The sequence below is a fragment of the Somniosus microcephalus genome, chromosome 22, assembly GCF_052327205.1.
Source record: "Somniosus microcephalus isolate GS21.2 chromosome 22, FLI_Smic_1.0, whole genome shotgun sequence".
NCBI lineage: Eukaryota > Metazoa > Chordata > Chondrichthyes > Squaliformes > Somniosidae > Somniosus > Somniosus microcephalus.
In genome coordinates this window covers 13,097,002-13,124,615 of record NC_141008.1, presented here as the reverse complement: position 1 = coordinate 13,124,615, position 27,614 = coordinate 13,097,002, and the positions used below count along the sequence as shown (strand labels likewise).

The 27,614-nt window shown below is 45.9% G+C and overlaps 1 protein-coding gene across 2 annotated transcripts in view; it reads left to right on the top strand.

Annotated features, from left to right (window-relative positions):
• Positions 1 to 27,614, top strand: part of ube2g1a (ubiquitin-conjugating enzyme E2G 1a (UBC7 homolog, yeast)) — a 90,707-nt gene that overhangs the window by 10,861 nt on the left and 52,232 nt on the right. The window lies entirely within an intron of this gene.

Below are 27,614 nucleotides of genomic sequence, written 5' to 3'. Positions count from 1 at the left end.
ATGTTTTAAAAAAAAAAAAAAAAAAATCACCCCTTTTTCCAAAAGTAGGATTTTTACATCGAATTTACAGACCGTTTGGCCCAACGGGTCTATGCTGGTGTTTATGCTCCACATGAGCCTCCTCCCACCTTACTTCATCGCACCCTATCCTTCTATTCCTTTCTTCCTCATGCATTTAAGGGGAAGCTAGATAAACACATCTATGCAATTCACCTTAACTACTGTGGTAGTACCTTCCACATTCTAGCCACTCTGACTCTTCAGTCAAGTTTCTCCTGAATTCCTTATTTGATTGATTTATGGCCCCTAATTTTGGACACACTTCCTCCCACCACAAGTGGAAATATCTTCTCTACATCTACCCTATTGAGCCTGTTCATCATTGACCTCTATCAGGTCACCCCTCAACCATCTCTTTTCTGCAGAAGAGCCCCAGCCTGTTCAGTCTTTCTTGATCGTTATAACCTCTTGGTCCTGGCATCAGATTTGATTACATGCTAACTTTTGTTATACAAAAGTATCACCAGGATCTTGCCAATTCTGGCAATACTAGATGTTCCACTTCATAAACAACTTTTTAAGTTGAAAATAGTACTTTTTTTTTTTTGCCCTCACCATGTCTTTGGCTGAGGAAGACAGGGCCAGTAGTTGGCCTGTCGCAAGGCTGTTCTTTCTGCAATGTGTAGAAAGCTTGGGTTAACTAACCTTTGTTTCCGACCTGTGCGGTACAGCATGGTCTCTGCTGGGAACCTTCTCTACTGTGGCTGACATTGCGGACCTTGGTTTATGAACCTGCAGCTCACCGTTCTGGTAGGGCATTTTGGTGCTTAAACCAACTACTATGCCATTGTTTATAAATTCAGCTTGCGAGGAGACTTTGGTTGTTGAGCATTGTTGGTTTGTTCTGGGGAAAGTGGCTTTGCAGTAGTCCTATTGCCACAATATCACCGCTGCAGGATGGCCTGGGGCCAGATAAAATTAATCTACTTGAATAAGCAGCTGTTATGGGGAACAATTGTACAATAGAAAACTTAGCACAGAATCTAGTGGAATAGGATTTAAAAAAAAAAAAAAAAAAAAATAATCCTGCAACTATATTCTTTATTTGAAACTATTAGAAATCAATTTCAATAGCTAACCGCATGGTTATACTGTACTACAAAATTGATCTTCAGAATTGAGCATGTCCTCCAGAACTGTGACTGCCCAATGCCTGCATCATAATGTTCTTGTGGTCTCCACTAAACAAACCACCGCAGAGCGGCCTGCTTCTCCATGTTGCTGACTAAACAACAATGCAAAGGAGGAATGAGAAATGGTTGCTTATTGATCTTGCATTACAATCTGCAGTTAATTGAGGGAAGAAAATGTAATCTTCAGAATGCACCTCCCGTAGCCCTGTTTGTTAGAATACCAAATTTTTTACATTGAATTCATAAATCATATGCTGTAGAACTGGCTGTAATACTTCAGGAAATATTTGAAGTTTCAATCGAATGTCTTTTTTTGAGCAACAAACTAAACTCCAACAAAACCAAATATGAAGATCCTCTAAAATAAACAAGTTTTCTGAAGTAATTGTTGTGTAGGCAGCTATGATTTATTTGATTACTTAAGTCATTAAATCTATAGCTCAGTGCCAGTCTTGGGTGAATTTGTATCTTTGATATACTTTCAACATCCTTTTGAGAAACTTGTCTTTTTTTCCCTCTGGTCTACACAAGGACGTGGCAGCATTCTGATGTACAACTCATTTATTGACTCTCTGGAGTTTCCGAGAAGCTGGTGATGGGCCTTCCCCTTGCACCACTGAAATCCTTGTAGCAATGATGCTCCCACAATGGTATTGCGTGGGAAAGTTGGAGGTGATGGTCAATGTGTTTATTTTCATGCAAGATCCCTTTAGATTTGTTGCACGGCCGCACATGCGCAGTAGCTTGTGAGCGGCCTGCATGCAACCTCCTGATTGATGCGCGGCCACGTGCCCACGCACCTTAAGGGGAACTTTGGGGCTGGTGTTGGCACGATAATGTTGCTCTTGTTGTGGACATTGGGCCTTTTCATATCCCACTTGTATTGAACCTTCCATTGGAAGTCGTTTTTATAATCTAACCTGGCTCTTGCTGCTCAATCTGCCCTGTTTATATTGTGGAGCAGATGAATCAACAACAACCACTAATCTGGCTGTTGCCATCTAGGATGTGGGGAACTACAATGAAAGCACATTCCTGACCTGTAAGGGTGGGCTGAGGTCAATCTGAGACCCTAAGGTAGCAGATCTGATGCAAGATCCACTGTGGACAAACTCTTTCCCAAGAGGCTTGTCTCTCCCCAATGGTATTGCTGCTAAATTCCTAATTTGACAGGGTTGTTTCTGGTACTCTTGGCAGAGGGATAAGGTGAGTGGTATGCTCCATGTTCTTTGGTGTACAGTTAGTGTGGTATTAATCTGCAAGATGGTGACCTGAGTTAACCTGACCTGAAGGCTAATGGTGAGGTCAGATTGCTTGGGCCACTTCACTATATTGGCAAGAATAGTGGTGACTCTGGCAGGCACTGATCCAGATGAATGTTCCGCACCTGAGAAGCTATCACCCATCTGGAAGGCACCAAAATGTGTAATGGGCTATGTGAATCTGGGTACTACAACAACAACTTTCATTTTATATAGCACCTTTAATGTCGTAAAATGCCCCAAGGTGCTTCACAGGAGTCTTAAGACAAAATAAATTGACAGCCATGTGAGGTATATGGGCAGATGAGACAAAGCTTTGTCAGAGGTGGGTTTTAAGGAGTGTCTTAAAGGAGATAGAGAGGCGGAGAGGTTTAGGGAAGGAATTCCAGAGCTTGGGGCCTTGGCAGCTGAAGGCACGGCCACCAATGGTTGGGATTTATAATCCGGGATGCTCAAGAGGCCAGAATTAGAGTGCAGATATCTCAGGTTGGGAGCTGGGTGGTTGAGGGGCTGGAGGAGATTAGAGTTAGGGAGGGGAGAGGCCATGGAGGGATTTGAAAACCAAGATGAGAATTTTAAAATCGAGGCGTTGCTTAAGTGGGAGCCAAGCACAGGAATGATAGGTGAACAGCACTTGGTGCAAGTTAGGATACAGGCAGCTGAGTTTTGGATGACCAAGTTTATGTAGGGGAGAATGTGGGAGGCTGGCCATGAGTACGTTGGAATAGTCAAGCCTAGAGGTAATAAAGGCATGGCTGAGGGTTTCAGCAGCAGATAAGCTGAGGCAGGGGCAGAGAAAGGCAATGTTACAGAGGAGGTGGACCTGTGGGTGAGGGATCTGAGAAGGTGGATTGGCCAAAAAAAGCACACGGCACAGGAGGTGGACCTGCAGGAGCGGCAGCGGGACCTGAGAAAGCGGATCGGCCAAAAAAGAGCGCTGCAGAGGAGGCCCAACACCAGAGTGCTGAGAGTTGGGGAAAGAGTCAGTGAGAGCAGTCAAACAACAACTGCGAAACCACTAAAGTGATGTCACAACCGGGGAAGGAGCTGATTGGTAAGTAGGACCGGGTGAGTATTTCTACAGTCCAGTCGTTGAAGTAAAAGTAAGGCCTCTAGTTTAGAGTAAGTAGTGTTTAAAGGGAAGTAAGGCCCCTAGTGTATTTAATATTCTTTAATTTAAGGGTAGGACATGGCAGGGCAGCTCAGCAGCGTGGAGTGCTCCTCCTGTGCTATGTGAGAAGTCGGACACTTTCGGGGCCCAGGGTGAACATGTGCAGGAAGTGTCTCCAGCTGCTGTTGCTCAAAATCCGCGTTTCGGAGCTGCGGCTGGAGTCAGTGCAGCATCCGCGAAGCTGAGATCTTCGTGGATAGCACGTTTAACGAGGTGGTCACACCGCAGGTAGAGTGCACAGGCAGACAGGAAATGGGTGACCGGCAGGCAGAGTGAAAGAACTAGGAAGGTAGTGCAGGAGTCCCCTGGGTCCATCTCCCTCCAACAGATTTTCCGTTTTGGATACTGATGGGGGAGATGGTTTCTCAGGGGAATGCAGCAAGAGCCAAGTCATAAGAACATAAGAAATAGGAGCAGGAGTAGGCCAATCGGCCCCTCGAGCCTGCTCCGCCATTCAATAAGATCATGGCTGATCTGATCCTAACCGCCAATCCACTATCACAGAACCATCTCCTGAAGCTAACAGAATTAGACACACGAAATAGGAGCAGGATCAGGCTACACGGCCCCTGGGCCCGCTCCGCTACCCACAGGGCCATGACCGATCCGAGCCTAGCCTCATGTCCAAATTCCTGCCCGCTCCCCATAACCCTTAATTCCCTTTTACTTCTAGGAAACTGTCTATTTCTGTTTTAAATTTATGTAATGATGTAGCTTCTACAGCTTTTTGGGGCAGCATATTCCATGGACCTACCACCCTCTGAGTGAAGTAGTTCCTCCTCATCTCAGTTTTGAAAGAGCAGCCCCTTATTCTAAGACTATGCCCCCTAGTCCTAGTTTCACCCATCATCGGGAACATCCTCCCCGCATCCACCCGATCCAACCCCTTCACAATCTTACATGTTTCAATAAGATCGCCTCTCATTCTTCTGAACTCCAATGAGTAGAGTCCCAATCTACTCAACCTCTCCTCATATGTCCATCCCCTCATCCCTGGGATTAACTGAGTGGACCTTCTTTGTACTGACTCGAGAGCAAGTATGCCCTTAAGTATGGACACCAAAACTGTATGCAGTATTCCAGGTGCGGTCTCACCAATACCTTGTACAACTGAAGCAATACCTCCCTATCTTTATATTCTATCCCCCTAGCAATGAAAGCCAACATTCCATTGGCCTTCTTAATCACTTGCTGCACCTGCATACTAACCTTTTGAGTTTTGTGCACCAGGACCCCCAGATCCCTTTGTACTTCAGTACTTTCCAGTTTCTTGCCATTAAGATAATAACTTGCTCTACGATTTTTCCTGCCAAAGTGCATAACCTCACACTTTCCAGTATTGTATTCCATCTGCCAAATCTCTGCCCACTTACTTAGCCTGTCTATGTCCCCTTGCAGGTTTTTTATGTCCTCCTCACTCACTACTTTCCCTCCCATCTTAGCATCATCTGCAAACTTTGATATGTTACACTCGGTCCCCTCCTCCAAATCATTAATCTAGATTGTAAAGAGTTGGGGACCCAGCACTGACCCCTGCGGAACACCACTAGTTACTGATTGCCAGTCTGAGAATGAACCATTTATCCCAACTCTCTGCCTTCTGTTAGATAGCCAATCCTCTATCCATGCCAGAATATTACCCCCAATCCTGTGATTTTTTATCTTAAGCAATAATCTTTTGTGTGGCACCTTGTCAAATGCCTTTTGGAAGTCTAAATACACTACGTCCACTGGTTCCCCTTTATCCACCCTATATGTTACTTCCTCCAAGAACTCCAGCAAATTTGTCAAACATGACTTCCCCTTCATAAAACCATGCTGACTTTGTCCTATTAAATTATGATTATCCAAATGTCCTGTTACGGTCTCCTTAATAATGGACTCCAAAATTTTACCTACCACAGATGTTAGGCTAACCGGTCTATAGTTTCCAGCCTTCTGTCTACTGCCCTTTTTAAATAAGGGTGTTACATTAGCAGTTTTCCAGTCTGCCGGGACCTTTGCCGAGTCCAGGGAGTTTTGGAAAATTATTACCAATGCATCCACAATCCCTACCGCCACTTCCCTCAAAACCCTAGGATGTAAGCCATCAGGTCCAGGTGATTTATCTGCCTTGAGCCCCATTATTTTACCGAGTACCACTTCCTTAGTGATTTTGATCGTGTTTAGCTCCTCCCGCCCCCCCCCCCCCCCTTTAGCCCCCTGTTTATCCAGTGTTGGGATATTCTTAGTGTCTTCTACTGTAAAGACTGATACAAAATATTCATTCAGTGTTTTTGCCATCTCCATATTTCCCACCATTAATTTCCCGGTCTCATCCTCTAAGGGACCAACATTTACTTTAGCCACCCTTTTTCTTTTTATATAACTATAAAAACTCTTACTATCTGTTTTTATATTTTTTGCTAATTTACTTTCATAATCTATCTTCCCTTAATCAATTTTTTTGTTATTTTTTGCTGTCTTTTAAAGTTTTCCCAATCCTCCATCCTCCCACTAGATTTGGCTACCCCTTATGCCCTTGTTTTTAGTCGGATACTATCCTTAATTTCTTTACTTAGCCACGGATGGCTGTCTTTTCTTTTACACCCTTTTCTTCTCAGTGGAATATTTTTTTTGGAAGTTGTAAAGTAACTCCTTAAATGTACACCACTGATCATGTATCGTCTTACCCTTTAATCTATTTTCCCAATCCACTCTACTCAATTCCGCTCTCATACCTTCATAGTCTCCTTTATTCAAGCTTGGCACACTTGTTTGAGGTCCAACCTTCTCACCCTCTAATTGAATATGGAATTCAACCATGTTATGGTCACTCATTCCAAGGGGATCCTTTACTAGGACATTTTTAATTAATCCTGTCTCGTTACACAGGACCAGATCTAAGGTAGGTTGCTTGCCCCCTGGTCGGTTCAGTTACATACTGCTCAAGAAACCCATCCCTAATACACTCAATGAACTCGTCCAATTAATATGATAGTTAAAATCCCCCATAATTATAGATAGTCCCTTATTACAAGCCTCAACTATTTCCTGATTGATACTCCGTCCAACAGAGTTGCCACTGTTCGGAGGCCTATAGACTACGCCCACTAGTGTTTTTTTCCCCTTATTATTCCTTACCTCCACCCAAACTGTTTCATTATCCTGATCTTTGGACCCAATATCATTTCTCTGTATTAGTGATTCCTTCCTTTTATTAACATAGCCACCCCACCTCCCCTTCCTTCCTGATCGTTAAATAACCTGGTATGTTTAATTCCCAGGCATTGTCACCCTGCAGCCATGTTTCTGTAATGGCCACAAGATCATACCCATATGTAGTTATTTGTGCCATTAACTCGTCTATTTTGTTACGAATGCTACGTGCATTCAGATAGAGAACTTTCAAAGATGTTTTGTGACACTTAGTTCCTGCTTTTGCCCTTTTTATTATTTTGCCTTTTACTCCATACCTTCTGCCCCTTCCTGACACGCTCTGGTTTTTAATTTCCCCACTGCTACCTAAGTCTATGACCTTCTCTGTTGTCATTTTTATTATTTGCTCTCTAGGAACCTCCCCCCCCCCCCCCCCCACTAGTTAGTTTAAAGCCCTCTCTACAGCCCTAGTTATATGATCCGCCAGGACTCTAGTCCCAGCACTGGCCAAGTGAAGCCCGTCCCAACGGAACAGCTCCCTCCTGCCCCAGTACTGGTGCCAGTGTACCAGGAAGCAAAACCCATTTCTCCCACACCAGTCTTTGAGCCACGCATTTAACTCTCTAATTTTATTTGTCCTAGCCAAATTCGCTCATGGCTCAGGTAATAATCCAGAGATTAGTACCCTTGTGGTTCTGCTTTTTAATTTGGCCCCTAGCTGCTCAAACTCCCTCAGCAGAACCTCCTTCCTTGTCCTATCTGTCGTTGGTACCAACATGGACCACGACAACTGGATCCTCCCCCTCCCACTCCAAGTTTCTCTCCAGTCCAGAGGAGATGTCCTTAACCCTGGCACCGGGCAGGCAACACAGCCTTCGGGACTCTCGCTCTCGGCTGCAAAGAACTCTATCTATCCCCCTAACGATACTATCCCCTACCACTACAACATTTCTTTTAACTCCCCCCACTTGAATGGCCCCCCGCTCCACGGTGCTGTGGCCAGGTTGCTCATCCTCCCCGCAGTCCCTGTTCCCATCCTCGCAGGGAGTAAGAGCCTCGAACCTGTTGGACAAGTGCAAGGGCTGCGGCTCCTCCAACACTACCTCCTGGATCCCCGTACCTGCCTCACTTCTAGTCACACCATCCTGACCCTGGCCACAGACTACATCTGAATTAATTAATCTAATTGGTGTGACTACCTTGTGATACAGAGTCCAGGTAACTCTCCCCCTCCCTGATGTGTCTGTGTTTGAAGCTCGGACTCCAGCTCTTCAACACGGAGCCAGAATTCCTCGAGCAGCCAACACTTACTGCAAATGTGATCACTGTGAGCATCAATGGTGTCCACCAGCTCCCACATATTGCAGCAGCAACACATCACCTGATCTCCCATTCTATGTAATTAATTAGATTTATTAATATTATTCTTAAATACCCTCTGCCCTGATTCTAGATGGTGAATATCACACCTTAGAAACTATAAACCAAAGAGATTTAAGCTTAAAAAGGGAGAAATACTTACCAACCAATCACTTACCTGCTTTCTGGTGACGTCACACTTGGATTACTTTTTACCTCTCTCCTTCCCTCCGAGTTCCCAGACTGGAGACTGGTAGGCCTACCTGGTCTCTGGGACTTTTATAGCCCCGCTGCTGCCGCTGAAACACCCGCCGACGCTGTGGCACTATGAATGACTCCGCTGCGCAAGAGGGGAGGAAGAAGAGTGGGAGAGCAATAGTGATGGGGGGATTCTCTCGTAAGGGGAACAGAGATGTTTCTGTGGCTGCAGACGTGACTCCAGGATGGTTTGTTGCCTCCCTGGTGCCAGGGTCACGGATGTCACTGAACGGCGAGGGCGAACAGAGGTCGTGGTTCACATTGGTACCAATGACATGGGTAGAAAGAGGGATGAGGTCCTGCAACAAGAATTTAGGGAGCTAGGTAGCAGATTAAAGAGCAGGACCTCAAAAGTTGTAATCTCTGGATTACTCCCGGTGCCATGTGCTAGTGAGGATAGGAATAGGAGGATAGAGCAGATGAATGTGTGGCTGAAGAGTTGGTGCAGGAGGAAGGGCTTTAGTTTCCTGGATCTCTGGGGTAGGTGGGATCTGTACAAGTTGGACGGGTTGCACCTGAACCGGAACGGGACCAACATCCTTGCGGAGAAGTTTGCTAGTACTTTTTAAACTACTTGGCAGGGGGATGGGATACGGAGTGGAGCTATAGTAGGGGGTGATGCGCAGCCAAATATAGAAGAAAAAACAAGTCAGTCTGGAAGGCAGAGCAAATATGTAACAGCACAAGGGAGCATGGCAAGGCTGGATGGCATTTATTTTAATGCAAGGAGTCTTGCGAGTAAGGCAGATGAATTGAAGGTCTTGATGAACACATGGGAGTATGATATTGTTGCTATCACAGACATGGTTGAGGGAGGGGCAGGACTGGCAGCTCAATATTCCAGGGTATAGAATCTTCAGGCGAGACAGGAGGGGGTATTGTAATATTAATCAAGGAGTCAATTACTGCTGTAAGGAGGGATGATATCTTGGCAGGTTCCTCTAATGAGGCCATATGGGTAGAACTTAAAAACAAAAAGGGGGCAAGCACTTTGCTGGAAGTGTACTATAGGCTGCCAAACAGTCAGGGGGAGATAGAGGAACAGATATGTAGGTAAATCTGAGGTGTGGTAATAATAGTAGGGGGTTTCAACTTCCCCAATATTAACTGGGATAGTCTGAGTGCGGAATTCTTAAAGTGCATCCAGGAGAGCTTTTTGAGCCAGCATGTAGAAAGTCCTACAAGAGGGGGGGTGGTACGGGACCTAATTCTAGGTGATGTAGCCGGGCAAGTGGTAGAAGTGTCAGTAGGAGAGCATTTTGGTGACCGTGACCATAATTCGGTGAGATTTAAGGTAGTCATGGAAAAGGACAAAGATGGACCAGAAATAAAGGTTCTAAGTTGGGGGAAGGCCGATTTTTAATATAAAGCAGGATGTGGCCTAAGTGGACTGGGATCAGCTACTTGTAGGAAAATCCACATCAGAGCAGTGGGAGTCTTTCAGAAAGGAAATAGTGAGTACAACGCCAACATGTTCCCGTAAAGGTCAAGTGTGGGGCCAACAAGCCCAGGGAACCCTGGATGTCGGGATATATAAGAATGGATTAGGAAAAAAAGGGAGGCTTTTGGCATAAAGGATTAAACAGTGGAAGCCCTAGAGGAGTAGAGAAAGTGCAGGGGGGGGGGGTACTTAAATTTTTTTTTTTTTTTTTTAAATAAATTAGGAGAGCGAAGAGGGGGCATAAAAAAACACTGGCGGGTAAAATAAAGGAAAATCCCAAGGTGTTTTATAAGTATATTAAGGGCAAGAGGATAACCAGGGAAAGAGGAGCCCATTAGGGACCAAAGTGGCAATCTGTGTGTAGAGCCGGAAGATGTGGTGAGGTTGTAAATTAATATTTTGCATCTGTGTTCACTATGGAGAAGGACGATGTAGGCATTGAAATTGGGCCGGGAGGTTGTGATATACTTGAACAAATTAATATTGAGAGGGAGGAGGTTTTAGCGGGCTTAAAAGTGGATAAATCCCCAAGCCCAGATGAGATGTATCCCAGGCTGCTGTGTGAGGTGAGGGAGGAGATTGCAGGGGCTCTGACGCACATTTTCAGATCCTCTCTGGCCACAGGGGACGTACCAGAGGACTGGAGAACAGCTAACGTAGTACAGGTAGACTATCCTTTACTCGAAAACCTCGGGACCAGCCGAGTTTCGGATAAAGGAGAATTTCGGATTTCGAAAGGTGGGTCGGCGGGGGGGTCGTGCGCACGACTTACCCTTTATCCGAACTTCCGAAACCGGAACCCTCTAAAAACCAAAGGTTTTTTCGTTCGTACGCACGACTTACGCTGAACGAAAAAACCTTCGGTTTTTAGAGGGTTTCGGTTTTCGGAAGTCCGGATAAAGGGTAGTCTACCTGTACCATTATTCAAGAAGGGTAGTAGGGATAAACCAGGGAATTACAGGCCAGTGAGCCTAACATCAGTGGTAGGGAAATTATTGGAAAAAATTCTGAGGGACTGAATTAGCCTCCACTTGGAGAGGCAAGGATAGTCAGCATGACTTTGTCAGGGGAGATCATGTCTGACCAATTTGATTGAATTTTTCGACGGGGTGACTAGGTGTGTGGATGAGGGTAGTGCAGTTGATGTAGTCTACATGGACTTCAGTAAGGCTTTTGACAAAGTCCCGCATGGGAGACTGGTCAAGAAGGTAAGAGCCCATGGGATCCAGGGCAATTTGGCACATTGGATCCAAAATTGGCTTAGTGGCAGGAGGCAGAGGGCGATGGTCGTCACCAGGATGTTACCTGGGCTGGAGCGTTTCCGCTGTGAAGTGAGACTGGACAGGCTGGGGTTGTTTTCCTTAGAGCAGAGAAGGCTGAGGGGGGACCTGATTGAGGTGTACAAAATTGAGGGGTGTAGATAAGAAAGGAACTTTTCCCTTTTAGTAGAGGGGTCACTAACCAGGGGGCATAGTTTCAAGGTGAGGGGCAGGAGATTTAGAGGGGATTTGAGGAAAAACTTTCACCCAGAGGATGGTTGGAATCTGGAACTCACTGCCTGAAAGGGTGGTAGAGGCGGGAACCCTCAAAATTCAAGAAGGATTTAGATGAGTACTTGAAACGCCACAGCATACAAGGCTACAGGCCAAGTGCTGGAACATGGGATTAGAATAGATGGGGCTTGGTGGCCAGCGCAGACACGATGGGCCGAAGGGCCTCTTTGTGCTGTATAAATCTATGACTCTACGGAGGTGGAAATAGGTGGTCTTAGTATGGTGTGGATGTGTGGTCAGAAGCTCATTTCAGGGTCGAATGACACCAAGGTTGTGTCTGGTTCAGCCTCTGACGGATGCTAGGGAGTGGGATGGAGTTGGTGGCTTGTGCCAGGAACTGAAGACGATGGCTTCGGTCTTCCCAATATTTACATAGGATTTACAGCACAAACAGGCCATGCTGGCGTTTATGCTGTACTCGCGCCTCCTCCTGTTTTTTCTCGTCTGAATCTATCAGCATAACCTTCTATTCCCTTCTCCCTCATATGCTTGTCTAGCCTCCTCTTAAATGCACCTATACTTTTCGCTTCAACCACGCCCTCATGGAATCAAAGAAATTTACAGCACGGAAGGAGGCCATTTCGGCCCATTGTGTCCGTGCCGGCCGATAGAGCTCTCCAGCCTAATCCCACTTTCCAGCTCTTGGTCCATAGCCCTGTAGGTTACGGACCTTCAAGTGTACATCCAAGCACTTTTTAACTGTGATGAGGGTTTCTGCCTCTACCACCCTTTCAGGCAGTGAGTTCCAGACCCCCACCACCCTCTGGGTGAAGAGATTTTCCCTCCTATCTCCTCTAAACCTCCTACCAATTACTTCAAATCTATGCCCCCTGGTTGTTCACCCCTCTGCTAAGGGAAATAGGCCCTTCCTATCCACTCTAATTAGGCCCCTCATAATTTTATACACCTCAATAAGATCTCCCCTCAGCCTCCTCTATTCCAAAGAAAACAAATCCAGCCTATCCAATCTTTCCTTAGCTAAAATTCCCCAGTCCCGGCAGCATCCTCTAAATCTCCTCTGTACCCTCTCTAGTGCAATCACATCTTTCCTGTAATGTGGTGACCAGAACTGCACGCAGTACTCTAGCTGTGGCCTAACTAGTGTTTGATGCAGTTTAAGCATAACCCCCCTGCTCTTGCCTTTATTAGCCGAGGCATAGAATACAAGTATTCTGTATGTTGCCTTAACCACCTTATCTACCTGGCCTGCTACCTTCCGGGATCTGTGGACATGCACTCCAAGGTCCCTTTGTTCCTCTACACTTCTCGGTGTCCTACCATTTAATGTGTATTCCCTTGCCTTGTTAGCCCTCTCCAAATGTATTGCCTCACACTTCTCCGGATTGAATTCCATTTGCCACTGCTCTGCCCACTTGACCAGTTCATTGATATCTTCCTGCAGTCTACAGCTTTCTTCATTATCAACTGCACAGCTGATTTTAGTATCATCTGCAAACTTCTTTATCGTACTCCCTACATTCAAGTCTAAATCATTGAACTATACCACAAAAAGCAAGGGACCCAGTAGTGAGCCCTGTGGAACCCCACTGGAAACAGCCTTCCAGTCACAAACACCATCAACTTTTGCTTCCTGCCTCTGAGCCAATTTTGGATCCAACCTGCCACTTTGCCCTGGATCCCATGGGCTTTTACTTTCATGACCCGTCTGCCATGTGCGACCTTATCAAAAGCCTTGCTAAAATCCATATACACAGGGATCGGGTGGGATATGTGTCGGTGCAGGCTCGATGGGCCGAAATGGCCTCTATCTGCACCGTGGGGTTTCTGTGATTCTGTGAAATGCACTACCCTCATTGACCCATATAATTGCAAAATACTGCGGATGCTGGAAATCTGAAATAACAACAGAAAATGCTGGAAATACTCAGCAGGCCAGGCAGCATCCGTGGAGAGAGAAACAGAGTTAACGTTTCAGGTCTGGGACCCTTCATCAGAACTGGAAAAAGCTGGAGATGTAACAGATATTAAGCAGGTGCAGAGACAGCGGGGAGGGGGGGGGGCGGTTTAGGAGGGGAGGAAGAAATAGAAAGAACATCCTGTACTTTTGTAAGAAGCAGGAAAGATAAAATGTTGCAAATGGGAATGGCAAAAATCATACTGCATGAGAAATGGGGGCAGGGGTAATGATCTGAAATTGTTGAACTCGATGTTGAGTCCGGCAGGCTGCAAAGTGCCCCCGTCTCTGCACCTGCTTAATATCGGTTACATCTCCAGCTTTTTCCAGTTCTGATGAAGGGTCCCAGACCTGAAACGTTAACTCTGTTTCTCTCTCCACGGATGCTGCCTGGCCTCATTGACCCTCCTTGTTACCTCATAAAATTCAATTAAGTTAGTCAGACATGACCTTCCCTTAACAAATCTGTGCTGACTGTCTTTGATTAATCTGTCTTTCTAAATGAAGATTTATCCTGTCCCTCAGAATTTTTTCCAATAATTTTCCCACCACCGAGGTTAGGCTGACTGGCCTATAATTACTCGGTCTATCCCTTTCTCCCTTTTTAAACCAAGGTACAATGTTGGCAGTCCTCCGGCACCTCACCTGTAGCCAGAGAGGATTGGAAAATGGTCAGAGCCTCTGCTATTTCCTCCTGCTTCTCAACAGCCTGTGATGCACCGCTCTCACCATGTTTATTTCAGCTAATATTTCACACTCCTCCTCCCTATTGCAATGCCTGCATTGCCCTCTCTTTTGTGAAAACAGACGCAAAGTATTCATTAAGAGCCATACCCACGTCTTCTGTCTCCACACAGATTACCTTTTATGGCCTCTAATCGGCCCTACTCTTTCTTTAGTTCTCTTCTTGCTCTTAATGTATTTATAAAACATCTTTGGGTTTTCCTTGATTTTACTTTCCCAAATTTATTCTTGCCCTCTTTGCTTTCCCAATTTTCTTTATTAATTGCACCCCTGCTCTTTCTATACTCCTCGAGTTTCTGCAGTATTGAGCCCTCGGTATCTGTCATAAGCCTCCCTCTTTCTTTATCCTACCCTGTATGTCCCTTGCCTCCCAGGGGGCTCTAGATTTGTTCGTCCCACCCTTTTTCTTTGAGGGAACATACTTGTTCTGAACCCTCCGGATCTCCTCCTCGAATGCCTCCCACTGCTCGGACACTGATTTACCTTCAAGTAGCTGTTTCCAGTCCACTTTGGGTAAATCCCATCTCAGCTTAGCAAAATTGGCTTTTCCCCAATTGAGAGCTTTTATTCCTGGTCTATCTTTGTCCTTTTCCATAACTACCCTAAATCTAACTGAATTATGATCACTAGCACCAAAATTCTCTCATTGATACCCCTTCCAACTGCCCAGCTTCATTCCCTAAAACTAATTCCAGAGCTTCCCCCTCCCTTGTCGGGCTTGTTGCACACTGGCTAAAAAAAAAAGCTCTCCTGAATGCATTTCAGGAATTCTGCACCCTCTATACCATTCACACTAATTTTATCCCAGTTAATATTGGGCCAATTGAAATCCCCTACTATTACTGCCCTGTAGTTTTTGCACTTCAGAAATTTGCCTACATACAGGAAACTTTCTGATATCCGGCATCGACGGCACCGAGCTGGTGCCGTTCGATCAAAACTGCCGTAGAAACCAGCGCTAATGTTAAAACATACGGAGCTCAGAGCTCCATGTGAAGCAACAAACCCTGTTGCTTGCTTCAAAACAGTCGGCGCAGCTTGCAAGCGTCTAGCTGAAGCTGTTGCTTAGCTACAGAGACGCTGGCAGAGCCAGGACTGGAGAAAAGAAGCAATGAAAAGAAAAAAAATTATCTGAACCGACTCCTGAATTTTGCCGGTAGATAGAGCTTTCCGGACATTTAACCTCCGGATAAACGAAAGTTTCCTGTACTTGCTTTTCTATCTCCCTCTGACTGTTTGGGGGGTCTATAATACACTCCCAGCAGTGTGATCGCTGCTTTTTAGTTCTTCAATTCAACCCATATGGCCTCAATTGATGATCCTTCTAACATATCATCCCTCCTCACAGTTGTAATAGTTTCTTTAATTGATAGTGACCTTTTTTACCCCCTCTCTCCCATCTGAAAAACCTGTAACCAGGAATGTTGAGCTGCCATATGTGCCCCTCTTTCAGCCATGTCTCAGTAATAGCTATAATATCATACTCTCAAGTGTCCTCAGCTCATCTGTATTCCCTATACTCCTTGCATTGACATATATACCATTTAGCACTGCCAAACTCCCTTGTTTTCTATTTTCTAGCCCTTGTTTCCTCTGTTTTCCAAATTCACTTTCTACTTTTTTGCTTTCCAATTTCAGCTTTGTGTCTCCCCCTTCTGAATCTGTTCTCGGGTTCCCATCCCCCTGCCAAGCTAGTTTAAACCCTCCCCCAACAGCAGTAGCAAAACCCCCTCAACGAGAATATTGGTCCTGACTCTGTTGAGGTGCGACCTGTCTGGCTTGTACAGGTCCCACCTCCCCAGAAATGGTCCCAATGCCTCAGGAATCTGAAGCCCTCCCACCTGCACCATCTCTCCAGCCACGCATTCATCTGCTCTATCCTCCTATTTCTCTACTCGCCAGCATGTGGCACTGGGAGTAATTGGCGAATACTACCTGAGGTCTTGCTTTTTAATCTCTTTCCTAGCTCCCTAAACTCTGCCTGCAGGACCTCATCCCTCTTTCTACCTATGTCATTGCTACTGATGTGGACCACGACCTCTGGCTGTCACCCTATCCCCTCCCCAGAATGCCCTGCAGCCACTCGGTGACATCCTTGACCCTGGTACCAGGGAGGCAACGTACCATCCTGGAGTCAAGTCTGTGGCTGCAGGAACGCCTGTCTGCTCCCCTACAACAATTACTATTGTTCGTCCACTCTTCTCTCTCCCATCCCTGATGCAACCCTGGGACTCCTGCACTACCTGCCTGGTGGTCCTCTTCTGTCTGGCAGTCACCCATTCCCTCTCTGCCTGCACACTCAAGATGCGGGGTGGCCACCTCTAGAAATGTGCTATCCGCAAAGTTCTTGGCCTCGTGGATGCACCACAGTGACTCCAGCTGCCGCTCAAGCTCTGAAACACGGATCTCAAGCTGCCTTGACACTTCCTTCACATATGGTCATCCAGGCTACGCGAAGCGTCCAGGACTTCCCACGTGGCCCAGGATGTGCACTCCACTGGACTGAGCTGCCATGCCTCTATTTAATAGACTAAGAACTAACTTAGCAGAAATAAACTTAAAAACTTAAAATACACTCACAGCTACTCACCAATCAGCTCCTTCCCTTGTGCCGACATCACTTATTCAACTGAAGTCACTCTTTTGAATTCTGCCTCTGTTGAGTTGCTGTGCCTCTCTATGCTCCCGCTCTGGTCACGCCCAGATCCACTGCCTCCCTGTGCTCTGTGCTCCTTTTATCGCCACTGTGCCTCCGCTCTGGTGACGCCCAGATCTGCTGCCTCCCCGGTCTCTGGCCTGTGCTCTGTGCTCCTTTTATCGCCACTGTGCCTCTGCTCTGGTCACGCCCAGATCCACTGCCTCCCCGGTCTCTGGCCTGTGCTCTGTGCTCCTTTTATTGCCACTGTGCCTCTGCTCTGGTCACGCCCAGATCCACTGCCTCCCCGGTCTCTGGCCTGTGCTCTGTGCACCTTTTATCGCCACTGTGCCTCCGCTCTGGTGACGCCCAGATCTGCTGCCTCCCCGGTCTCTGGCCTGTGCTCTGTGCTCCTTTTATCGCCACTGTGCCTCTGCTCTGGTCACGCCCAGATCCACTGCCTCCCCGGTCTCTGGCCTGTGCTCTGTGCTCCTTTTATCGCCACTGTGCCTCTGCTCTGGTCACGCCCAGATCCACTGCCTCCCCGGTCTCTGGCCTGTGCTCTGTGCTCCTTTTATCGCCACTGTGCCTCTGCTCTGGTCACGCCCAGATCTGCTGCCTCCCTGGTCTCTGGCCTGTGCTCTGTGCTCCTTTTATCGCCACTGTGCCTCTGCTCTGGTGACGCCCAGATCCACTGCCTCCCCGGTCTCTGGCCTGTGCTCTGTGCTCCTTTTATTGCCACTGTGCCTCTGCTCTGGTCACGCCCAGATCCACTGCCTCCCCGGTCTCTGGCCTGTGCTCTGTGCTCCTTTTATCGCCACTGTGCCTCTGCTCTGGTCACGCCCAGATCCACTGCCTCCCCGGTCTCTGGCCTGTGCTCTGTGCTCCTTTTATTGCCACTGTGCCTCCGCTCTGGTGACGCCCAGATCTGCTGCCTCCCCGGTCTCTGGCCTGTGCTCTGTGCTCCTTTTATTGCCACTGTGCCTCCGCTCTGGTGACGCCCAGATCTGCTGCCTCCCCGGTCTCTGGCCTGTGCTCTGTGCTCCTTTTATCGCCACTGTGCCTCTGCTCTGGTCACGCCCAGATCTGCTGCCTCCCTGTAGTAGAGTTCCACATTCTCACCACTGTTTGGGTTAATTGGAGAAAATTTCTGCTCAGAGTACTGGATGTCAGACAACTAGTCTAACAATTTAGAGACTGTGGAGAGGTCAAGAGAGGTGGTGGTGAGGTAGAGCTGGGTGTCATCAGCGTACATGCGGAAACTGAGTGTTTTCGGATGATGTTGCCGAGGGGCAGCTTCTAGTTGAGAAATAGGAGGGGGGCCGAGGATAGATCCTTGGGGAACCCCAGAGGTAATGTGGGAGCAGGAAGAGGAGCCATTGAAACTTATAAAATTCTAACAGGACTAGACAGACTAGATGCAGGAAGGATGTTCCTGATGGCGGGGGAGTCCAGAACCAGGGGTCACAGGATAAGGGGTAAGACATTTAGGACTGAGTGGGTGAAGAAATTCCTCCTCATGAGAGTGGTGAACCTGTGGAATTCTCTACCACAGAAGGCAGTAGAGGCCAATTCATTAAATATATTCAAGAAGGAGTTGGATATATTTCTTGAGGCTAAAGGGATCAAGGGATATGGGGAGAAAGCAGGGACAGGGTACTGAATTTGGATGATCAGCCATGATCTCATTAAATGGCAGAGCAGGCTCAAGGGGCCGAATGGCCTACTCCTGCTCCTATCTTCTATGTTTCTATGTGATTCTCTGGCTACGATTAGATAGATAAGAATGGAGCCAGGCGAGTGCAGTCCCACCCAGCTGGATGATGCTGGAGAGGTTTTGGAGGAGGATGGAGTGATCAACCGTGTCGAAGGCTGCAGACAGGTCGAAGGACAAGGAGGGATAGTTTTCCATCGTCAGTCACCAGAGGCTGTCATTTGTACCTTTTTTGAACCGTTTCAGTACTATGGCAGGGGCAGAAACCTGACTGGAGGGATTCAAGCATGGAGTTCCAGGAAAGATGGGCACAGATTTGGGAGGTGACAACTCTGTTCAAGGACTATGAAGGAAAGGGAGGTTGGAGCTGGGGTGATGGTTTGTAAGGAAGGGGGGGGGGGGGGGGTGTCAGTTTTTTTTTTAAGGGGTGATGACAGCAGATTTGAAGGAGGGGAGGGGTGATAGTACTGGAGGAGAGGGAACAGTTAACAATGTCAGCTAACTTGGGAGCCAGAAAAGGAAGATGAGTGGTCGGCAGTTTAGTGGGAATGGGGTCGATGGAGCAGGAGGTGGGCCTTGTGGACAAGGGAAGATCAGACAGAAACTGGAGAAGGATGGGAGTTCAGGTCTAGGGCAGGGAGGAAACCTTAGAGGAAGTTTGGCCCTGGTAGGCTAGGGGAAGGAAGGGAAGTGGCAGAGGCAGCTGAATGGATGGTCTCAGTCTTGGAGACAAAAGTCCACGAGCTCCTTGCACTTGGTGAGGGTGGAGGAGAGGGGTTGATGAAGATGGTTAGCAGTAGAGAATAGAAGCTGAGGGTTATCTTTACATTCCAGAATGACCCTGGAATGTAAAGTTTTGGCAGAAGAGAGCAGGACCTGATGCTGCTTTGTGGTCTGGCCAGATCTGGGGGTGAATGGCTAAAACTATACAGGACACGTTGTCTATTGTAGATTGTCCAGTATAAGCTAAAATTGGTACTCTTTAATTGGTGCCGTAAGATTTATTTGCTTATTGGGAATGATTTTCATTTTAATCGAGTGGGAGATTTTCCAGAATGCATGTGACATTATCTGGTCTGACTCGGTGCAAATGGTACAAAGTGTAAGTTTATGCCTTGTTTTTATAACTAAATCTTGCATCGGGTGACCCGCGGTTAGTTGTCAATCAAGATCTTGATCACTAGTCGATACAGTTGAAACCTGCTTGGCCTGTTTGAGTTGTTGGCTTGAAGGTGTGGTCTTGGCTGTTACGTTCCAAATCCTTAGGCAAAAAGTGGTGGTTTGGCTCAAATAATCGCTAATCCGTCAAGTTACTATTTATTATTTCTTGACGATATTCATTAGCATATCCTGTAACTTGTTATGAGCCATTCCACCAGCATGCTGCTGGTAGTGCAGAGGAAAAAATAAAATTGCCAAACGCTAATGCCTTACCACAGCAGTATGTAGGTATCATCCCCATTTCTTGCATACTGACTTTCTGACCATGTAGGTGAAAGCTAATGCCTTTCTGCAATGGCCCCTGTGATTCTTGCTTCAGCATCTTCCCCCTAAAGTCTGCTGCTATGCCACTTGAGTACTGTTTATTTTTAAACATTCTTTTTCACCCAGTCCTGTTCTACCCTGGAATCACATGACTTTGATAGATTCTATTCAACTTCTAATGAAACATTGGGGACTATTGTCTTCACCATGGCCCCTAAAATTCTTGGCTGAACTGTAAATATGGTTTTGCATTGCAGCCTTCCATTTGGTGCTTAGTGAATGAATGCCAGGTGTTCATGTGGGTGCAGGTGTTTGATTTTGATATGGGCGGCTGGTGCAATCTGAATTGTTATGCCAGTTAATACACCAAGGATGCAGATATTTCCAAACTGGAAAAAATTCAGATCCATTACAAAATCTCCATTTATGGTAAAAGAAAAGTCTGCCCAAACATTTTGCTATTTCAGTACAAGAACTAATGGTGAAGTGCGAGAAAGAACTTAAATTAATGTAGTGCCTTTCACGACCTCAGGATGTCCCAAGGTACTTTACAACCAATTAAGTACTTTTGAAGTGTAGTCACTGTTGTAATGTAGGAAACATGGCAGCTAATTTACATACAGCAGGGTCCCACAAACAGCAACTAGATAATCTATTTCATGTTCACTGGTGCTTCAAATAGTCACCAGCAAAATACTCTGTTCTACATTGAGCCCTTTTCTGTAGAGAGCAGCTGTTTATTTCCTTGCCCTGTGTATCTCTCTTTGTGATCCACGCAATCCTCCGTGAAACGATTTTTTTTTTCTTAATTATCTATTAAAATCCTTTCTTCCGTGTTGAGGAATACACCAAGGCAACTGCTTGGAGAATTTCTTGTTGCTGATTCTAATGCCAAGCACTACAAAATTCAGATCTCCACTTGTGACATTTGCAAGTTGCTTAACTAACTGCATGTTCTTCTGTTCCTGTTGCGCCAGTGCATGTGTGTTTTTCTTGGTTCATTTAACCTGAAATGCTGCTCATGAAGATGTACAAGGCCTCACTACCTTGGCAAGAGGGGAAAGATCGTGGTGATGAGCTACTTGCTAGCTTACTTAGTGACTACTGTCTCTCTTTGTTGGGTTGCTTTTGGGCGATACTGCAGTTGCAAAAGACAAAAGTGTTGAACCTTGTAACGTAATGTAATCAGCCATGGAGGTGGAACTGTCCCTCAGGCTGCATAGCTTGAACTTTAGCATTTAGCATCTGTTTGAAGGAAGTATCCAGATGATGGTGATTTATAAATTTCCAAGCTTGATCGAGGGGAAATGACGGGGAGGAGGAAAGGTGTTAAATTAAATACATCATATTGCAGTCGAGTAATGGAAAAGTGGCTTAAAGTAATTATGCTGTTATGTATTGCAGTAACCTGCATGTAGAATTGCTTTTCATCAAATGCTTAAGCAGTGATCTTGAGAACTTTTGGGTTGGGAATGGTTGCAGTTTAACAGACTGATGTCCTCTGTCTGTATATGTGCTGCAGGTCTGAAGCGGAGTCCTGCTGCCAAAAGCTGAAGCTGCAGTTTCTGTTATAACTGAGTTGGAGCAAACTGAGCTGTCTGACCCTGCTTGACCTAATTCTCCCGCTGAATCGTGGGCAAGTTAAGAACTTTTACACAAAACATCTTTAAAATAAGTCAGTACAGGAGTTGCCTTCCTGCCTAGTGTAGTATTTTAAGAAATGTTTGCCGTGCGGGTCAATTCAAATACAGGTTGGACCCTGGTAATCCGGCACCCTTGGGACCAGGCCGGTGCCGGACCATTGAAAATTCCAAACCACTGAAGGTGTCGAAAGTCACCACAAACACCGCCACCACCTGCTCCTCTTCCTGCTGCTGCCCTCCGTGCTGCCGCTGCTCGGGCTCCATCGCTCCGCCGAGCCATCGGTGATGCTGCGTGGTCCAGGCGCTGATCCTGACCCGGCGGCGGTCCCAGGACCCAAGTCGGACCCATCCCAGGGAGGGAATGTGACAGCAGGACCTTCCTCGTGCTGGACCACTGAATACTAATGGTACATAGTTAATTGAACTGTTTTTTAATCTTGTATTAATGACCACCTTACAAACATGATTCATAGCTATATTTGAGTTTTCCTCATTTCTTCTCTGCCCATCTTTCTTTACCAGCCCCCAAGTGTACTGAAGACTCCATGCTGCTGGGAAGTGTTGCAGTGGAGTCCTGTCCAGTTTGTGCCTTGCAGCATTATTCACTGGATAGCAGTTGGGAGCAGAAGCCATTGTATCTCTCTTCTCTCCTTTCCCTAGGGCTCTGCAAGAGGTGCTCAGCTAGCTCAAGGCCTGGCGTCTTCCTGATCTGTGACACTTTTCCATTACCGATCCAGCAGTTCGCTTGCTTCAACTGTAGTGATGCCAGCACTAAATCTAGAATGGTATTCCGCAAATATCTGCAGCTTTAACCATGAGGAACAAAGTTGTAATGTTATCAGTGAATGAATGATTCAAAGTCATCTGTCCTTGAATTGTTACCTCTTTAGTAATCTACACTGTAAATCATTGTTTCTTGCTTTCAAGAGGCCAGGTGCACAGCTGAGTGAAGGCTGGGAAAGTCATGTTGAGCTTTTTAGTAGATTGAAAAGCTGTATCTTAACTGTTTCCAGGCAAGGAAACTGCTCCATGGTGATTTGGTGTAAAACTATTTTAAACACAATTGATAAAATTTTGCCTGATCCTTGAGCATGTGCAGATGTAAAGGCTACACACTGCAACTGCTAGACTTATTCAAATAGCATTGCTCATTGGTGAGTCAGGTTGCATTCTTGCTGAGGGTGATGTGCATCTTCAATGCAAATTTGGAAAGTTTGTAAAATCTCAGACACTAATTCCTGGAGCATAGTTTCCCTTACCACTATAAATCACAATGTAATCTGGGGGCACAGCTCTTTACAGTCCACAATTTTAGAATCCTAGCTTTTTATAAGTAAAGAAATATATAGAACTTGAAGGACTTGCAATTTCATTACCAAATATTTTTACAACACTGTTGGCGTTATAGCGTTATAAAAATATTTGGGTTAAATGACCCTACATCAGGACAGTCTCGATCTAATCTAAGTAATGGTGGTCCTTCTGGCTATTTATTTATTTTTTCTTCTGCAATAAACCTAAATAGTAATGCAGCTAGTGTTCTCTAAATGGTTGTACTGCAGGTTCTAAAAATACTGCCGTTTTTGTTCTAGAAACATAGAAGATAGGAGCAGGAGTAGGCCATTCGGCCCCTCGAGCCTGCTCCGCCATTCAATGAGATCATGGCTGATCATCCAAATTCAGTACCCGGTCCCTGCTTTCTCCCCATACCCCTTGATCCCTTTAGCCTTAAGAAATATATCCAACTCCTTTTTGAATATATTTAATGAACTGGCCTCCACTGCCTTCTGTATTAGAGAATTCCACAGGCTCACCACTCTCGGTGAAGAAATTCCTCCTAATTTCTGTCCTAAATGGCCTACCCCTTATCCTTAGACTTTGACCCCTGGTTCTGGACTCCCTGACCATTGGGAACATCCTTCCTGCATCTAGTCTGTCCAGTCCTGTCTAGGGTTGCAAAATTCTGGGAATTTTTAAAAGAGGAAACTTTCCATGTGAATTTAGAGTTTTTTTGCACACTGATGGTTTTTGTCTCTGACCCTTATATTATCTTTGTCTTCAAAATAGACATACTGTTTCATACAAATAAAAACAGGCTTTCAAAAGTTTATTTAGGTTATAATTTTGAACTTTATTGAACCCCCACAAAAAAGACCCATCTAAAATAAAATAAAAAGAGCGTCAGCTTATTTAGCCTGTAATTTGTCCTTATTTTGTCCCTTTTGAGTCTTCTACTCATCATTGCTCCTCCTGATTCTCTGGCTCTGATGTGTCCATTTCCTCCTCTGTGTCAGTGTCTAGCTGTGTGGTGGACACTTCTGTATCTGGCTCAATAAGTTGTAGGTTCGCCCGGATAGCCACCAGTTTCTCCACTCGTTAGTCAGCCTGTTGCGCACCTTTGTATGCGTATTCCCAAAAAGTGACCAGTTTCGTTCAGAGGCCGCTGATGAAGGTGGGATTTGGAGTATCACCGATGCAATGGGTGACAGGGCCTCAGATGCACAAAGTCCCTTCCACCAGGTATGTGCACTGAGATGCTTGCATGATTCCCATATCCCATCCCCATTCCAAAGACCTTGCTCGGTAGAGAACTTTGCCAGACTTCCCAGAACTTTGCCCACATCCAGATTGAGATGGTGTGAGAGGGTAGAAATCACACTAAGCGCTGTTGATCTGTTCTCCAGAAAGTATTGGTCTCCCAATATGCTTTGGGTCCAGCATGTATGCTGCAGCATGAATCGGCTTGACACAAAATTCTTGACGCGTCTGTATGAATTGAACAATTGCCTTCTCCTCTGCTTTGAGCAGCAGGGATGTGGGTAGGGCAATGCTGATTTGTTCTTTTAAATCAGTAAAAAGCCTGAGAACATCTGACAAGACAGCGTCATCTCCTTCAATCTGAGCAATTGCAGATGCTACTGGTGAGAGTAGTTTAAGGGTGCTAACCACTCTCTCCCAAAACACATCATCCAGCAGTATTTTCTTGATGGTGGTTTCCATATCCCCAGACTGGGATATTGCCATTTCTTGCAGCGACTCCTTACCCTCCAGAAGGCTGTTGTACATTATGACAACACCACCCCATCTAGTGTTGTTGGGCAGCTTCAGTGTGGTGTTCTTGTTCTTTGTCATTTGCTTGGAGTTGTAGGTTGCTGCAACTACCTGTTTTCCCCTGACATACTTAACAACTTGCTTGGCTCTCTTGTACAGTGCTTCCATGGTTCTCAAACCCATGATGTCCTTGAGGAGCAGGTTAAGCCCATGAGCTGCGCACCCAATAGACGTAATATGAGGGTAGGCCTCCTCCACTTGAGCCCAAGCAGCCTTCATATTCGCAGCATTGTCAGTAACTACTGCAAAGACCTTTTGTGATCCAAGATCATTGATGACCGCTTTCAGCTCATCAGCAATGTATGTGCCTGTGTGTCTGTTGTCCTTCGTGTCTGTGCTCTTGAAGAACACTGGGAGAGGAGTGGAGACGATGTAGTTTATGATGCCCTCCCCTCGTACATTTGACCACCCATCTGAGATAACTGCACCACAGTCTGCCATCGCTATCGTTTCTTTGAGCTTTCCTTGGACTCTGTTATACTCAGCCTCCAGCAAATAAGTAGACAAAGCATGTCTGGTGAGAGGACAGAGTATGCAGGGCGAATAACATTGAAAAATCTCTTCCAGTACACATTGGCTGTGAGCATGAGGGGTGAGCCTGTTGCATATACAGCTCGAGCAAGGCACTCATCTGCATTCTTCTGGCTATGGTTATCCATTATCAAAGAACCTTCCAAGTGGGCCAGGAGTTGCTGATGATGAGGAACCTGATGCTGAATGTGAACCATCATCTTCTTGAATGGAAGCAGAGGAACTCTGGGCTGACTGCTGTGAGCGTTGAGTGAAGTTGTTGCATTTGGATAAATGCTGCTGCATCTTTGTGGCATTCTTTACATATGGCTTTCTACAGTGTTTGCACATGTACACAGTCTTTCCATCTTTAATGCCTGGGGTAAAATGCTTCCACACATCCGACGGTAAACGTGGCATTGTTCTATGCAGAGAAATAAAGGGCATTCATCTCTGTGTCGAACTGCGGTCGATCAGCACAATTGCAACAGGGTGAGTACATTTTTGCTGATGCTCCATGTGATGGAAGCATGACCTGTACACACACGACGCTACATCACCAATAGTGTATTATTTTGTATATTTTTAAATTGAAGGACAACAGAGTTCAACAAGTAACTGGTTTATTTGGTATAAAGTCTGATTTACTTACTGCATCATCACAACATCAGCAGAAAACAAAATGACTTCCCTCAGGACCCCTAACCTGGATCTTAAAAAACTATAGCAGTCTTACAGATGCCTGCAGGCCAATCACAATTCGATATGCAAATATTACAAATAGAGGGAGCTAATCGCTCATCCACTCATCCAACCAATCAGGACACACTTGTTCAGTCGCACACAAAACTTGTAATTATTAAAACAAGCCAAGTAAGAAGATAAACATTGATTAAGAAATTCCTTAATAATTAAGATTCCATCTCTGTTAGTAATTTTAAGAGAGGATCTGTGGGGGGGGGGGAAAGAGAGAAATACAAAAAAAACAATATTATGCTAGCATATGCTTTTTTGGGGAAAATTCCCAAGCTAAACTTCCCGTGGAAAATTTCCGGAAATTTACTGGAGATTTACCGGAAACTTTCCACCCCTTTGCAACCATAGTCCTGTCAGAATTTTATAAGTTTCAATGAGATCCCCTCTCATTCTTCTAAACTCCAGCTAGTGCAAGCCCAATCGTCCCAATCTCTCCTCATATGTCATTCCTGCCATCCCAGGTATCAGCCTGGTGAATCTTTGCTGCACTCCCTCCATGGCAAGAACATCCTTCCTCAGATAAGGCGACCAAAACTGCACACAATACTCAAGATGTGGTCTCACCAAGGCCCTGTACAACTGCAGCAAGACATCCTTGCTCCTGTACTCAAACCCTCTCGCTTCGAAGGCCAACATACCATTTGCCTTCTTAACCGCCTGCTGCACCGGCATGCTTACCTTCAGCGACTGGTGCGCAAGGACACCCAGGTCTCGTTGCACTTCCCCTTCTCCCAATCTATTGCCATTCAGATAATCTGCCTTCCTGTTTTTTGCCACCATGGATAACCTCACATTTATCCAAGTTATATTGCATCTGCCATGCTCCTGTCCAAATCATCTTTTAGTTTCTCGGCATCCTCCTCACAGCACACGCCCACCCAGCTTTGTGTCGTCTGCAAATTTGGAGATATTACATCTAGTTCCCTTGTCTAGATCATTAATATATATTGTGAATAGCTGGGGTCCAAGGACCGATCCCTGCGGTACCCACTAGTCACTGCCTGCCACTCGGAAAAAGACATGTTTATTCTGGAGTCATTTCTCTCTGGTTTTTCTCTACGTCAATATTTAGCTGTCTGCCTTGGAATGTACTTGAGGGATAAGAACATAAGAATTCGGAGCAGGAGTAGGCCATAACGGTCCCTTGAGCCTGCTCCGCCATTCAATAAGATTATGGCTGATCATCGACCTCAACTCTACTTTCGGCCTGATCTCCATATCTCTATTCCCCATGAGTCCAAAAATCGATCGATCTCAGCCTTGAATATACTCAGACTCAGCATCCACAGCCCTCTGGGGCAGAGATTTCCAAAGATTCACAACCCTCTGGGTGAAGAAATTCCTCCTCACCTCGGTCTTAAATGGCCTACCCCTTATCCTGAGACTATGCCCCCTAGTTCTAGACACTCCAGCCAGGAGAAACAATCTCTCTTGGCATCTACCCTGTCAATCCCCTTCAGAATCTTGAATGTTTCAATGAGCTCACCTCTCATTCTTCTAAACTCCGAGAGTATAGGTCCATTCTACACAATCTCTCATTATGGAACAGCCCTCATCCCAGGAATCAATCTAGTGAACCTTCGTTGCACTGCCTCCAAGGCAAGCATATCCTTCCTTAAATAAGGAGACCAAAACTGTGCACAGTACTCCAGGTGTGGTCTCACCAAGGCCCTGTACAATTGTAGCAAGACTTCCTTACTCTTATACTCCAACCCCCTTACAATAA